The 17011-nt window shown below is 39.1% G+C and overlaps 1 pseudogene across 1 annotated transcript; it reads left to right on the top strand.

Annotated features, from left to right (window-relative positions):
- The first annotated feature begins 84 nt into the window (after positions 1 to 84).
- LOC143570091 (extra-large guanine nucleotide-binding protein 3-like) lies at positions 85 to 10571 on the top strand (annotated as a pseudogene). The gene is made up of 8 exons (XR_013141868.1): positions 85 to 222; positions 1183 to 1287; positions 1365 to 1413; positions 7364 to 7419; positions 8130 to 8308; positions 8391 to 8638; positions 9459 to 9631; positions 9966 to 10571. The product of XR_013141868.1 is annotated as an extra-large guanine nucleotide-binding protein 3-like (transcript).
- The last annotated feature ends 6440 nt before the right edge of the window (positions 10572 to 17011 follow it).

Here is a 17011-nt window from a genome sequence, read left to right as displayed (position 1 = left end):
TGGTCTTTGGAGAAAGGTACACATGTGTTTTTATGGAATCTTTTTTATGTTTAAGATTGTAATACTATGTTTTCATTTTTTTAGGAGGGAGAAAAGCCGGATAGAGTTGTGAGTTCGAATTTGAATTTTACCGGGAAACTTAGTCCGAGCGCAAGCAATGGGAATACAGAAGTTTTCATAAACGGCCGAGAAATTACAAAGCTTGAGTTGAAAGTGTTGAGGGTTAGTCACTTCACTCTCCACCAAAATGGGCCAAAATGGTAAACTCGCAAACATTTTAATGGGTAAATTATGGTTCTTTTTGTAAGTGTTAGTGAGTTAAATGTGATTACAAAAAACTATATTGTTGCAACATCAATCAAAGTTATTTGAATAATATTGTTTAGGAGGCTATATCCATTAAAAGTAAGATTTGTTGGATTTATTACCGGTTCCAGTCACTTGACCAGTTTACCTTAAGCTATTAAATTATAAGTTCTCCATTTGACTTGTTTGACATAGATCATAATCTATATTGATCTATTTATTCATGGCGACATTAAATATGGTAACTAAAACTATTATCAAAATAATGATCCATTTTTTGAAGAAAAAAGAACAATTCATGATTTTGAACACCTAGTATACTTCAAGCAACTTTAATTTGTTTGACCCATTTCATTTGTAGCTACATGTTTTTTTACTGTGTCACCCGTTATTTATAAAATATAACAAAACCGACCCATTTTGTATCAATGGGCAGGGAGTCGTGCATCACTTAAATTTGGTCTATCCGCTTATTGCAAGAAAATAATTTGGTGGTCAACGATACCAAACACACATACCAAGTAACACGATTTCTTCTAAACGTACATAATAGGCGGACCGACCAGGTTGGGTAACAGGTCATAACACGGTTTTTGGCAGATCGGGTTTGCTTAACCTGAATTACTTTTTGTCAAAATCTTTATTAAAGTTTAATGTGTAAAATATGATTACAAAATCTTAATATGTTAATACTACATTACGTTTATCAAGTAAAGTGACTTGGGAGGTCTAATAATGTATTAAATACCCCTGTGGGTGACGTATGATTCGTTACTGTTGTAGCCTATTACTTGTATTTTTATCTATTTGGTCTCAAAATTGGCATCTTTAAGTTGCTCAAGGATTCTGAAATTTGTTTTTATGGATTCGTTTCAGTTGGCAAATGGGCAATGTCCTCGTGACACTCATTTCTGGGTTTATGATGTTGGTCGATATGAGGAGGAAGGCCAAAACAACATCAAGGGAAATATCTGGGAAAAGGTATATATATAAAATCTCGCCTAGTTATGGTCAAACAAATATATGAAACTTACAAAATTAATGTTTTTTTCGGACAGGCTACAACGTGGTTTCTTTGTTCATTATTCTCGTTGCCTGTGCCACACGGTTAACCACAAAGGGAGAGGGATGAACCCAGCAATTATGCTGCCGTGCCCACTTTGAGCCTAGAAAAGTTCAAAAGCTTTTATTGTTGGGAAAAACGACCACCTAGCCACAAACGGTAAACAAAAATTGCGGAATTAATCTTCGTTTGGCTAAACTTTTTCCCGACCCGAATGAACCAATGAGGATGCAAACAAATAGGGTAATATGAAAGTAAAAGTGACACAAAAATTTTAGCGTGGAAAACCTCTCAAGGCGAGAGTAAAAACCACGGGACTACTAGAGCCGCTTCAAATCCACTATCACCAATAATAGCAATACAAAGTCTTCTCTAGGTAAAACTAGAGGCATACACAAATAATCATATACTTGGAACAAACTAGAGGCAATACAAACCTCTCAAGGCGAGAGTAAAAACCACGGGACTACTTGAGCCGCTTCAAATCCACTATCACCAATAATAGCAATACAAAGTCTTCTCTAGGTAAAACTAGAGGCATACACAAATAATCATATACTTGGAACAAACTAACATCAAGTATATTAAACCAAATACAAAAGAGTAAACGAGTAAGAGGAATCACCAACGAGAGAATGAATCGATCTCTGGCACGTCTCTTATCTTCACAAAACATCGAATAAATAGAGCACAAAATACAATCTTCGTCTTTGTTATTCTTCTTCGACGGACTGCTAAAAGAACATCAAAAAGTAAAATGCATTTTTGGTTCTTTGTTGTTTCACGTAGAAGGCTACCCACAAAAAAACAAAAGAAACCTTTTGTTGATATAATAATCTTTAACGGCAGTAGAGTATATCTCAAGAAAAACAAATTGCCCCTCAATATATTTATGTGCAAGTCGGCTAGGGATGTGCACCGAACCCTTTTGTTTGTTGGGCAAGTCAAAGCCCACAAACTAATAATAGTAATAAGAACCCATGAAAGGATAAATATTTGTTGGGCTTTCTCATGGATAAAAAATACCCTAACAAATCTCCCCCTTTTTGTCTATGAGAAAGAACTCACCACCCCGACGAGTGAGTAACATATCTTCAGCTTCTCCCTTGCCACAGCTTTGGTCAACATATCGGAACAATTATCATCGGTGTGAACTTTATCAAGTTCAAATAACTTGTCTTCAATACCATCTCTAATCCAATGATACCTCACATCAATATGTTTTGTTCTTCTATGATACATAGAATTCTTAGCAAGGTGAATAGCACTTTGATTATCACAAAGAACCACGTAGCGCTGTTGCATAAAGCCAAGCTCTTGCATAAATCTTTTCAACCACAATAATTCTTTGCATGTTTCTGTTGCTGCCATATACTCTGCCACGGTAGTAGACAAAGCAACACACTTTTGCAGTCTCGACTGCCATGACACAGCTCCCCCTGCAAATAACATCAAATATCCAGAAGTGGATTGAACGTTGTCCATATTTCCTGCCATATCAGAATATGTGTAACCAACAAGCATCGGCTCCCCATTTCCAAATGTTATACCCAATTTGGAAGTACCCCGTAGATATCTAAGAATCCACTTAACTGCTTCCTAATGCTTCTTACCCGGATTTGACAAGAACCGATTAACAACACCTACTGCATGGGCAATATCAGGCCGTGTACATACCATTGCATACATCAAGTTTCCAACCACTTATGCATATGAAACACCATCCATCTCTTCAATCTCTTTCTCAAAACTAGGGCAATCTTTTTCAGATAACTTAAAATTGGGAGTAAGAGGTGTACTAACCACATTAACTTTAGACATCTTGAATCTGCTAAGCACCTTTTCAATGTATTGCTCTTGTGAGATGTGTAACTTCTTTGAAGCTCTATCTCTAGTAATCCAAATGCCAAGAATATTCTTAGCTGGCCCCAAGTCCTTCATAGAAAACGACTTGCTTAACTCTTTCTTCAGCTAGACAATTCTTTCTACATTCTTGCCAACAATCTACATATCATCAACATAAAGCAATAAAATGATGAAATCATCACCACCAAACCTCTTGAAGAAAACACAGTGATCAGACGCAGTCTTTCGGTAGCCTTGCTTCTCCATAACTGACTCAAATTTCTTGTACCACTGTCTCGGCGCTTGCTTTAACCCATAAAGACTTTTCTGAAGTTTACAAACATAATCTTCTTTACCCTTAACCTGAAAACCTTCAGGTTGCTCCATTTATATTTCTTTATCCAAATCACCGTGAAGGAATGCTGTCTTGACATCCATCTGTTCAACCTCAAGATCAAGACTAGCAGCTAAACTAAGAATCACCCTAATGGAACTTATCTTCACGACCGGAGAAAAAATCTCATCAAAATCAATACCCTTTCTTTGACTGAACCCTTTGACCACCAATCTTGTCTTGTACCTAGGCCTCGAGGTATGCTCTTCAGTCTTCAGCTTGTAAACCCACTTGTTTTTCAAAGCTCTTTTGCCCTTTGGAAACTTCACCAACTCAAAGGTATTGTTCTCATACAAGGAATCCATCTCATCTTGCATGGCTTCAACCCACTCTCTTTTAAGCTTATCTTCCATGTCCTCTTTATAATACTCGGGCTCTCCCCCATCAGTGAGTAAGACGTACTCACCAGTCGAATAATGAGTAGAAGGTTGACGGTCTCTAGAAGACCGCCTGAGTGGGACAAATGCAGGCATATCTACTGGTAACTCAGGATGAATATCCTCATCCAACTCTGCCTGCTCTTGATTATCAACATTATCGGTACCATATTGTTCGTCATTTTGAATATCATCTTCGTGATGTGCCTCAGATTGCTGAGTAGGAATAGGATCCAAATCAATGAGATCATCAGTGTACTGAGGAACTACCTGTGTCTTCTCAATATCTTTCAAACTCTGATCTTCCACAAACACAACATCACGACTTCTTACAAGCTTCTTTGAACCCGGATCATATAGCCTGTATCTAAACTCATCTTGCCCATAACCAAGGAATATACACTGTCTGGACTTCACATCAAGCTTTGGTCTTTCGTCTTTGGGAATATGCACAAATGCTTTGCAACCAAAGACCCGCAAATGACGATATGAAGCATCTTTGCCACTCCAAACCCTGTCTGGAACATCATTATGCAAAGGAATACAAGGAGTAAGATTAATAACATGTACCGTTGTATTTAAAGCTTCACCCCAAAATGAATTAGGCAACCCTGCATGTGAGACCAAACACTTAAACCTCTCAACCAACGTTCTATTCATCCGTTCTGCTAAACCATTCAACTGTGGTGTCTTTGGAGGTGGCCTTTGGTGTCGAATACCCTTCTCTCTACAATAAGCATTAAAAGGACCAATATATTCACCTCCATTGTCTGTTCGAATAGACTTGAGCTTCTTCCTAGTTTGTCTTTCAACTAAGGCATGAAACTGCTTAAACACATCAAACACTTGATCTTTAGACTTCAAAATATAAACTCATACCTTCCTCAAATGATCATCAATAAATGTGACAAAATATAAGCAGCCCCCAAGTGTTCTAGTCTTCATAGGACCACATACATCTGAATGCACCAAGTCAAGTATACTTTTTTTCTATGAGGCGGATGACTATGAAAAGAAACTCCCTTTTGCTTACCATTCATACAATGAGAACACTCCTTCAAATGAACATCTTTCATACCAGACAAGGCATCTTTCTTCAATAAAATAGACATCCCTTTTTCACTCATATGAGCAAGTCTCTTATGCCACATATCGGTTACATCAGAACTCGTCAACGAATGAACCGAGTCTCTAGAAATCTTTGGATGTGCCATGTATAACTTTGAAGTTCTTGCACCTCTTGCCACGATCAGCGAATCACGAGTGAGCTTCCAAATTCCACCACCAAAGGTATTGTGGAAACCATCATCATCTAATGTGCCCGCAGAGATCAAATTAAGTCTAATATCCGGAACATGTGTTTACATTGTGTAAAACCAAATCCATCCCGGTATCAAACTTCAAGCAAACATCCCCAACACCAACGATCTTTGATAGCCCATTATTACTCATCTTCCAAAATCACTAGGAGTATAAGACGAATAAAAATCCCTTTGTGATGTCACATGACAAGTAGCACCATTGTCAACAACCCAACTCGAATCATCACGTGCAATGTTCACCCTATCGTAATCACAACAAATATGAAATTCTTCAGTGGCAGTGTTAGTTTCAGAAGTACCTTCATCACCGTCGTCTTTCTTGTGGTTGTTCTTTTTATTGTTGTAATTAGCCTTTTTGTTCTCCTTTTTCAATTGTCTGCAATATTTTATCATGTGCCCTTTTCTACCACAATGATAGCACTCAAATTCTTCAAACTTCCCTTTGGACTTACTGCGGTGCTTTGCTCTATTACTCGGACCTCTACTATGGCTTCTCCTCCTACTTTCGGTAACTAAGGCATCTGAATGTGAAGAGGAACCTTGTGACTTTCTTCTCATCTCTTCATTTATAATACTACCTTTAGCCAATTCCATAGTAATAATACCGTTTGCGGCGGAGTTGGACAACGACGTCCTAAAAGTCTCACAAGAATCCGGTAACGTACCAAGAAGCCATAAACCTTGTATCTCGTCTTCAAACTTAATACCCATACATGCAAGCTGATTAATGACACCCTGAAAAGCATTCAAATGATCAGTAACAGGCGTACCATCACGGTACTTCAAGTTTATCAACTGCTTAATCAAGAACAACTTGTTGTTCCCAGTTTTCCGAGCGTACCACTCTTCAAGCTTGGTCTATAGATTACGAGCATGAACCTCCCCGCTAATATGGTTCAAAACATTATCATCAACCCACTACCGAATATACCCACAAACCTTTCTATGCAAAATATTCACTCTTCAACAGTTTTATTTTCAGGTTTATCGGTAGTGAACACAAGCAAATAATAATCCTTCACGTAAAGAAGGTCTTCCATCTTGCCTTTCCAAACATGATAATTAGAACCATTCAAATTCACCATCCTACTTGTATTAGCTTGCATCGTTCAAACAAGTCTTAACCCAAGAACAAGAGCCGAAGCTCTGATACCACTCTGTTGGGAAAAACGACCACCTAGACACGAACCGTAAACAAAAATTGCGGAATTAATCTTCGTTGGCTAAAATTTTTCCCGACCCGAATGAACCAATGAGGATGCAAACAAATAGGGTAATATGAAAGTAAAAGTGACATAAAAATTTTAGCGTGGAAAACCTCTCAAGGCGAGAGTAAAAACCACGGGAGTACTAGAGCCGCTTCAAATCCACTATCACCAATAATAGCAATACAAAGTCTTCTCTAGGTAAAACTAGAGGCATACACAAATAATCATATACTTGGAACAGACTAGAGGCAATACAAACCTCTCAAGGCGAGAGTAAAAACCACGGGACTACTTGAGTCGCTTCAAATCCACTATCACCAATAATAGCAATACAAAGTCTTCTCTAGGTAAAACTTGAGGCATACACAAATAATCATATACTTGGAACAAACTAATATCAAGTATATAAAACCAAATACAAAAGAGTAAACGAGTAAGAGGAATCACCAACGAGAGAATGAAACGATCTCTGGCACGTCTCTTATCTTCACAAAACACCGAATAAATAGAGCACAAAATACAATCTTCGTCTTTGTTATTCTTCTTCGACGGACTGCTAAAAGAACATCAAAAAGTAAAATGCATTTTTGGTTCTTTGTTGTTTCAAGTAGAAGGCCACCCACAAAAAAACAAAAGAAACTTTTTGTTGATATAATAATCTTTAACGGCAGTAGAGTATATCTCAAGAAAAACAAATTGCCCCTCTATATATTTATGTGCAAGTCGGCTAGGGATGTGCACCGAACCCTTTTGTTTGTTGGGCAAGTCAAAGCCCACAAACTAATAATAGTAATAAGAACCTATGAAAGGATAAATATTTGTTGGGCTTTCTCATGGATAAAAAATACCCCAACATTTATTACTTGGACTTGAAGGCTCCGGAACCAGCACTATTTTTAAGCAGGTAATGAATTCAAAACTTAACAATTGCTTTTATAGTAATTGCTAGACAACCGTTTGAAAATATATTATATATTAATTACAAAACTATTAGAATACAAGAACACCTTTCAACTCTATGAACGCGTTTAAATCCACACTTATAATAGTTCTATTCTATTTTCTGGCTGATAAATTTGCTGGAAAAATTTCTACTTCAAATTTGGGGCTGGGTTCGAATATATAGTCTTCTAATACTAACAAGCAAACTAGTCCAGATGGTTTAGTCACTTGTTGGTGGTCTGTGAGACCCGGGTTCGAACCCGGGTCAGGCCATCTTTAATCTTTTAATTGCCTTTCAAAAAAAAATACTAGGAAGTCGTAGGAAGGGTATCAAACAAACTCCGATTGAACTCAAACTAGCAGCGTTGGAACCGTCTCGTCAAACTCTACGATATTGGATTTTAGGTTTTCTCTTTTCGATTTTTAGCTTGTAGATTTTAGAATTTTGTTCAGGTGATTGTGTCTTTTTATTTATCATCGTGTTTTCTGTTTATTTTCGTTATTGTGTCTTTTTTCCTTGACATTGTGCTATATTTTGCAATCTATTATGTCTTTGTACCCTTCCTAGATTTAAGAGACTGAGTAGGATAACTTGACCCTGAAATTTGAACATATATATTTAACATCTGCATATTATTTAGCTATATTTAAAGATCATGTAACTTTTCGCAGGCAAGATTCTTATATGGGAACAGATTTAGTGATGAAGAGTTGCAAAATATGAAGCTTATGATTCAGAGCAATATGTATAGACTATAGATACCTCAGCATTCTTCTTGATGGACGAGAACGCTTTGAGGAAGAAGCATTATTGATGAAAAAGAACTCTGATGATCAATCCAACGAGACGGGTATTTTGACTTTTTTGTTGACCAATATATCATATTTCTTAATTTTATGAGCAAATACAACAATTGAGCGGTTTCATTTCAGGCAACGAGGATGATGCCGAAGATGCTTGTCATTGTGTGTATTCACTTAACCCAAGGCTGAAGCATTTTTCTGATTGGTTACTTGATATAATTGCAACTGGAGATTTGGATGCGTTTTTTCCTTCTGCGACATGCGAGTATGCTCCACTTGTTGAAGAGGTGTGGAAGGATCCTGCTATTCAAGAGACTTATAAGAGGAGAAATTAATTGCACTTCCTACCTGGCGTTGCGGAGTACTTTTTAAGCCGGGTATGTTCTTCATTTCTCAAATCACGCGTCTTCATTTTGTTTAGAGGTGGCAAAATAGCAAGGCCGTCCCCGAGAAACGTTAAAAAATTTTGGGCCGAAGGCGAGTAAATATTTGGGCCCCAATTAAAATATAAAATTGATAACTAATATATGAATAAATATAAAGTAAATAACACAATAGTAATTATGATTTCTTTTTTTTAAATGGACTTGTGTTGTTTCTTTTATTAAAAATACAGTTAGTATTATATATATATATATATATATATATATATATATATATATATATATCTGTGTGTATGTATAAAATATATATTTTTTTACAATTTTCGGGCCTACCTGGTCGGGACCGTCGCCTTCCCTGCCCGCAATCAGAGACGCCCCGCAAAATGGGCATGTCATCACGGAGTGAAAATGGGTAATTTCTGGTGCAGTTGGTTCTATAAATAAGTAAATGGCCCGAAAGGCCAAAACTGTGTTACGTGATGTGCCAAATGGGAATGTGATTGTGGGCCACATTTATGTGATGCGATGAGATTATGAATATTTAGACGGGACCCATGAAAAGGGAGTTAAAATGTAACGGTAGGTTGTATGTATGATGTATGCCTAGTAATCACTGTTTTGGAGAAAATTCTGTTTTAAATTCTTGAAGTACTTTGATGGCACATTGTCATTATTGTTGCGAATTTGAACTAAAGTGCATACGAATTCACCAAATAAATTTCAACCAATCTTTAAAAAAACATATGCCATATACTATTACAAAGAAAAAGATTGTAGAGTGCAATAATTAAATTGTTGTGTGGTGTGTGTTAAGGCGGTTGAGGTTTCAAGCAACGAATATAACCCGTCAGAGCAGGACATATTATATGCGGAAGGAGTGACCCAAGGGAATGGCTTGGCTTTCATTGAATTCTCACTTGATGATCGTAGCCCCATGTCCGAGACATATACAGACAATCTTGATGCACAATCGCAACCTCTATCAAGGTATGCATGCATTTTCTATTACAGATTTGATTCTTTGTCTGAAATTGTGGATGTTGCAGCGTGTTTAGTCCTTTTCACTGACAAACGTTACTAATGAATTAACTTTCAATGCATGTGGAAGGGATAATATGATAATGCTTTTTGTGATTATAAAAGGCAAAATAATAACACTTGAAGAAGCATTTAAGCGGCAAAAAAATACTATTATTGGGATAAACGAATATTTACGTCAAGTGTCTTAACTTTGATCTTGTGTCCATTATTATATTATTTGATGATAATTGTAAGAGATGGTTTTCTCATAAGTTGTCTTTCTCATACATGATTTTGTCAGGTATGAACTCATTAGAGTAGACGCAAAAGGAAAGAATGAAAGTTGTCGATGGGTGGAAATGTTTGAGGATGTTCCGAGTCGTGGTCTTTTGTGTTGCCCTAAGTGATTATGATCAACTGTGGCCATCACCTGGAAGCGGGTCCCTCCTTCAAAACAAGATGATACAAAGTAAACAACTTTTTGAATCAATGGTCAAACACCCTTGTTTTAAAGACGCCATTCGACTTGATTCTAAACAAGTCCGATCTTTTTGAGGAAAAACTGAAGCAGAGCCCACTAAGTGCATGCGAGTGGTTCACCGACTTCAGCCCGGTTCGGCCCTACACAAACAACCAAAACCTAGCCCATCAAGCCTACTACCATGTGGCTATGAGATTCAAGGACCTTTATGCATCTCTCACCGCCCGAAAGCTTTTTGTGTGGCAAACCCGGGCCCGAGACCGTGTGACTGTTGATGAAGCGTTTAAGTACATAAGAGAGGTTGTGAAATGGGATGATGAGAAGGACGAGACGTATTATAATGGGGCTGAGTACTCGTATTATAGTACAACTGATGTCAGCTCGCCACCATTGTTCAGGTAAGAATAAGAATGAAGATTTGTGTTTATTGTTTGTAGATAATTATGATTAGGGATGTTCAAAACGGTTTGGGACTAAGAACCGGAACCGGTTCCTATATTCAAAACCCCCTTTTAAACCGGTTCCAGGCCCGAACCGGTTAGGGAACCGAACCGGTTCTCCCACCCTCAGACCCCTAACCTATCTAACCGGTTCTTACCGGTTCCTACACTGTAACCGGTTCCAACCGGTTACAGTGTAAAAAATTTTTTTTTTTTTTTTCGTTTTTCGTTTGCGATTTGGATTCTAAACTACGATTCGTATTTGTATAGCATGAAAAATAAACAAAACAATTAACATAAAATTCATTTTATTTACTTTAAGAAGTTCAAAAAAAAAAGGTTACATGTTTTAAAATCTTCAAAAACAAACTAACAAAACATTAAACTTATAAATATAAAGTTGTGACATATTATTTCTAGAAAAGCCTTCTTGTTCGTCGTAATTATTGAGCGGCGACTTCTTCCTCGGAATTACTTGTAGAAATGCCTTCTTGTTCGTCGTGCACTCGAACATCAAGTGGTGTTTCATCTTCGAGAGTGGTTACGTGTTGAATACGATCGATTGAGTCCAAGTGATCCTTTAAGCAAATGCACATCTCCACCGACTCCGAATTTAGTCTTGTTCTTCTCACCGATATTACCCTGCCACTAAAAGAAAAGGCAGATTCCGAAGCTACCGTAGAAGCTTGGACGGTTAGTAAATCACGGGCCATGGTAGCAAAAATCAGAAACTCGGTTTCCTTTACCTTCCACCAAGCCAAAACATCAAAAGTGCCATATTCCTCTTCGGATAAACCGGTAGAGTAATCATTTGCACTATACCTTCCTAGTTCGCTTGAAGGGGTGTTACCCCTTTGTTTTTTAGCCGTTACGTTGCGAACGGTGTTCATAAGGCTAATCATGGGATCCCGTACTCTAGTAGCACTTGAACTTGATGAAGACCCCCCCGGCATAGGCATGTGTATGTTTGACCATATTTATTTAAATAAAAGTCATACATAAATTTAAAATTCAAGTTAAAATAATTTTTTGCCTCTGTTGAAAAGTTTGGGTCAATTTCATGCATATCTAAGGCTGAAAATTTCGTCTATCACACATTCAACCCCCGTAACATTTAACATTGGGTTTAAAGCGGCGGCGCAAGTAAAAACCGGTGGCAATTCAAGAAAGTATTTTTTTAATTTAAACTTCATTGGTAATATGATGTTTGAAAACATTGGACTTTTATTTTCAAATTCTTTAAGATTGTTAACCATTAAAAATAACTCCGAAAGAACCAAGGGACTTGTCGGATAATACGTTCCCGATAGTTTCGTAGTTGATGTTTTAAAAACTTCAAGAAAAGTCGATAAGTTATTGATAATTTCCCATTTCTCATTTGAAAAGGGGATTGCCAAATCATTCTCGGCAAGACTAGAATGAAACATTTGTAAAGTTTCTCTTTGTTCCAAAGCACTTTGAAACATTATGCAAGTGGAATTCCATCGATGAGGTACATCCCAATTAGCTCCCAAAGCTTTTCTTCCCGTATCTTTACAAAATTTTCTATAATCCATTTGTCTTTTTTTACTTTTCTTAAAAACTTCATGTATCATTAGTCTAAAATCGTTTATAACCGATGTAACCTCATCCGAAGCAAGTCCGTCTTGCACGATTAAATTAATGATATGTGCAACACACCTTGAGTGAAAAAATACACCATTGCAAATCGGCGTATATTTTAATTTTAATTTATCAACCACCGATGTATTATTCGACGCGTTATCAAATGCCATTGAAAATATTTTACTTTCTAGTTTATAAGTTTTTATAACATAATCTAAAATTTCAAACAAATTATCTCCCGTATGTGGATACTCAAAGAGTTCGAAAGCAATGGTGCGTTTCATCATTTCCCACGATGACGGGTCTACCCAATGAGCGGTGACACAAAGATAAGATTCGGGTAGACCATGTGGAGCCGACCAAACATCACTAGTTAAGTTTATTCCCGTATTTATATTTTCAAAATATGCCATTAGTACCTCTTTGGCCTTCTTCCACAATTTTAAACAATAACGTTTAAGAGTATGACGACTTACGTGAGTGTATTGTGGTTGAAGCGTATCTCGAATCATGGCGGTTAAGCGAGGGTTGTCGAAGTGGCTAAACGGCAAAGCTTCTTGAATCACAAACTTCGCCATACGATCTTGAACTCGATCAATTTGGTATGTAAATATTCCGCCTTCACTATCTATTTGCGCTTGTTGCGAATCGACGTTCTTTTTCAACGCCTTGCAATACGGTTTTTCGATGTGTTTCTTCAAATTTGAATTCGAAAGTGGGTTTAAATAAACCCCACAAAACTTGCACCGAGCCTTCAATGAATGGTCATTCAATTCAACCAAATCCCAATTGCACAAAATCTCTTGATTACGATTATGAGGTACAATACGAACGAAACTTGGTTCGGCGTTGGAACCTTGACCAACCGATGATTGTGAGGCAGCCATGACAACAAATATGAATATAGAAGAAGAGAAAATAAGAGATTAGAGAACTCAAAACGTTGTAATAGCGTTTTTTTGTATTTTTTTGCGTTCGGGTTTGCGTTTTGAGTGTTGTGATGAACACATGACACCAAATACCTATTTATACTAGTAGTGGGGTGCTTGGGGGAGCCAAAAAACGGCTATTTTTGACCCCAACGGTCAAAAAACGGCCAAAAAAACGATTTGGTTGAATTGAATGACCATTCATTGAAGGCTCGGTGCAAGTTTTGTGGGGTTTATCTAACTTGCTTCGTTTGTTGCAGATATGGCTGCTGTTGCCGGTGCTGGAGGTGCTGGAGGAGATGACGGAGATAATCAGAGGCAATTCTTCCCGGGTCACAATATGTTTATCACCTTAGACCCGGAAGCGAGTGGTGTGGAGGATTACCGTGAGATAATCACATTCCTCCTTCGCTCGAGGATATTCCACGCAATCACTACAACTCTGCCGATTTCCTTACCCAATATTGAGGATTTCTGGCAGACAGTGGAATACGATTGCCGCGTTGAGCCCCCGGTTATGCGAGCAACCGTCAACAATCAGGAGGTTCAGTTCTCATCTGAACAAATACGGGTGGCTTTACGTTTCGGTGAGGAGACTAGGGATGACCCTACGGAGTTTGTGGCTCCGTTCCGTGATGGAGCGTTTCTCCGAATGGGCTATTCTGGTCCATTAGGTGATACTCAGAGGAGGAAGGGTTTCCTACTCGATCAGTGGCGCTTCCTCATGCACGTAATGATTGTCTGCATGTCAGGGAGGAAGGCGGGCACTGACGGGATGGGTGCGACCATGCAGTCCGCAATGACTGCTCTGACTTATAACAAACGTTATAGCTTCAGTCAGATGGTCTTTTATGAGATCGATAGACAGAGGAGAGCGATGGCTCGTGAAAGGTTCATCATGTATCCAAGATTCATTCAGATGATCTTGAATCATGTTGCTCCCACGTTGCCTCAACGACGCCCAATACGATACGTGGAGAATGTGAGCAAACGTATCTTCGCTCAATACTGCACATCCAGTGCGAGGAGCAAGCCTGAACTGCGTCCAAGGCATACTCCACTCTTTGGGTACTTAATAAACCCGGGGTATGTGCCAGCTCGTGGGGATGAGTTCAGAGACCTTCAACCACGACAGGTAGGAGCAGCTCGAGATGTACCTGCCGTGCCTGTTGTGTCGGCTGAGGAGGATGTAGACCTTGATGCTGCATTTGGCGGCCAAGGATTCTTCGACATGGACCGGTTTGATCCGCAAGAAGAGGTGCAGGTCTCTGCTGCACAGGTTCGGGAAGTAAATATTACTAGAGCAGCTACGACGGTGGCTGACTCAGATCTAGATGATGTTATGGATGAGGCGAGAAGGATGTTGGTAACACGAGAAAGGACGTTAGGGAAGAGGAAGAGGACAGTTGATGATACTGAGTCAGAAGAAGAAGAAGAAGAAGAAGAAGAAGAGGATATTCACAAGTTGATTAGACGGTCAAGACGGGAAAGGACAGGTGCAGGTATGGGAGCTGGAGAGACTTCAAGAGTGGTACGTTTCGCTCCGCCCGCACTGTCAGGTATGTCGATTGTTCCTACATCACTACAGGTCACAGGTTTAAGCGCCGCGGAAGTTCCCGTGGTGGCTACATCAGATGTCGGCATCCCATCAATCACTACTATCCAGCTGACGACTCCGGAGATTGTGTCTTTACCACCTCCAACGCTTACTCCTTCAGAGGTGGTGGCACAATTTGTAGAGTCGATAGTCGTTGCAACTGCAGGGTTGTCGGTCACGATACCACTTGCGGTTACGTCCACAACTGCTTCTGATGTCCCGGTTACATTCGAGATCCCTGCTGAGTATACTCAAGACACATCTAACATGAGGTTTGATTTCAATGCAACCCTCTCAGACTCGGAGAGAATAGCTGCACTTGAGCGGGTCGTGGCTGAACAATCAAGGGTGAATCTTGTCCAGACCCAGGCTATTCAGCGCCTTGTAGCAGAGAATCAACTACAGTCGTCCCTCCTGATTGAACATGGAAGAATTATAGATGCAATGAAGGAGTTCTTGGCATCTCAGGGGGAGACAGGCTGTAAAGGCGACGAGTTAAGGACAAAGAAGAGGAATGACAAAGACGATGATCCCAATGCATCGAAAGATGCAGGTGGTGAGTTGCCAAGAACTACTCAAGCTCTTGGGACTTCCACAGCTCAGGGGGAGTCTGCAGGTGCAGTTGGTGGTGATGAGGTGGTGATGGTTGATGATGAAGATGATGTGATTGATGCTTTGAAAGAATTAGATGATATGCTAGATGATGATGTGATGTTTGATGATGATGTGCTGCCTACTAAGGAGATTGAGAAGATTAGAGCACAGATTGTGATTGAAGAAGATGTTGAAGAAGGTGAAATAGTAGAAGAGAATGTAGAGCATGACATTCCAGGTGTAGAGAAAGCAGATATGGGTAATGAGACAGTAATCGATGAGACTGAATGGGAAGAGCAGCCTAGGTGGAAGGAAGGCTATGCTCAGTGGTTCGTCAAAACGAAGAAACCAGCGGTCCCTACAATGTTTAAGAAGAGTTACAATATTAAAGGCTATGCTGAAGCAAAGAAAGGGATTATTTGCTGGATCTATGATGAGCAGTTGAAGCTCTTTGTGATTAAACGGTATGACGGCGTTCAGTATTTTAAAAGAATGTTAAGGTCGTTGAATACACTGCCGGAATGTGAAGTGAAAGACTTAGCCAGATTGGGGTTAATCAATCGAAATGACGATAATATGGCTAGAGTCATTGAGAAAATTGTATGGAGAGAGAGTATAAAAGAGAAGAAGTTTGAGCTGTTGAAACCGCAGAAGGGGAAACTTGTTGAAGACAAGGATAGAGGTTTGAGAGCTGATGGAAAACCTTGGATGGTCATGAAGTATAAACCGATCCGGTGCCTGAAAGAAGTACCGATGAAGACAATGCCCAAGGATGTGTTAAAGAACCTAAAGTGGTGGTATGTGGATTGTGAGACAGCAGAGGCGGTGATGGAAGACGAGGATGAACAAGAGCACATAAGAGTTTCATCCGATGCATTTGGTAAACTTATCGCAAGCTGATCTGAAGGTGCTTAATGAGAAGAAAATCTTTTATATTCCCGCTTGGAAGGACGAAGCGAGGAAGTATCAAAGAGTTGTGTCAGTTTGTGTTAGAGAAGGAGTGCATGCGTGAAGATTCAAGATTGAAGATTACAAGACAAGTGCTTAAAGATCAAGATATGAAGCTACTGCCAAGAGGGAGTCTGTTGGTGCATAATGTCAGTAGTTCATAGTCTAGTGTCTGTAATCGAGTCTGTAATGTTTAATTATGTTTTGTATGTTTAAGCGAAGTTACTGACAAGTTCGCTTAACAGGCGAACTTGTTAGTCAAGCGAAGTTATGGACAACTTCGCCTGAACATGCCAGGCGAAGTTGTCGTGTATTTATAGTCCTAGGTTACGGCTTGGTTTGTAATCGTCGTTTAAGTTCGTGTCAGTAGTTCGAGTTCATTGTAGCGTGAGGACGAGAGTCTGTAACAGTGATATTACGTCACGTGTTTGAGTTATAATATATAACGTGTGTTCGTGTGATTCGTGTTCTATACTCGTAACGATCTACGCAGGGATTCCGCACCTGGGTAGACCGAGATATCTCGTGCGATCCGTCCAGGGAACCTACAAGATTGTTGGAGATATGTTGTCTTCAGCCCAGCCCATTAATGGGATAGCCAGAATAAGAGAAAAGGCAGAAACGGGTCTAGCCAGCCCTAATAGCCCAAGCTCAGTTTGTTAGTTTTCTTGTTTAGCAAGATTAGCAAAGGGTTAAACCCTAATTAGCTAGCCTATATATAATCTCTTGTACTTGTAACAGATTATCAATCAA

The sequence above is a fragment of the Bidens hawaiensis genome, unplaced genomic scaffold (assembly GCF_021521415.1).
Source record: "Bidens hawaiensis isolate Kalapana, Puna unplaced genomic scaffold, B.hawaiensis_p1.1 tig00001269_1, whole genome shotgun sequence".
Taxonomy (NCBI): Eukaryota; Viridiplantae; Streptophyta; class Magnoliopsida; order Asterales; family Asteraceae; genus Bidens; species Bidens hawaiensis.
Note: the sequence above shows the minus strand (reverse complement) of the source record. Positions and strands in the feature narration are given on the sequence as shown.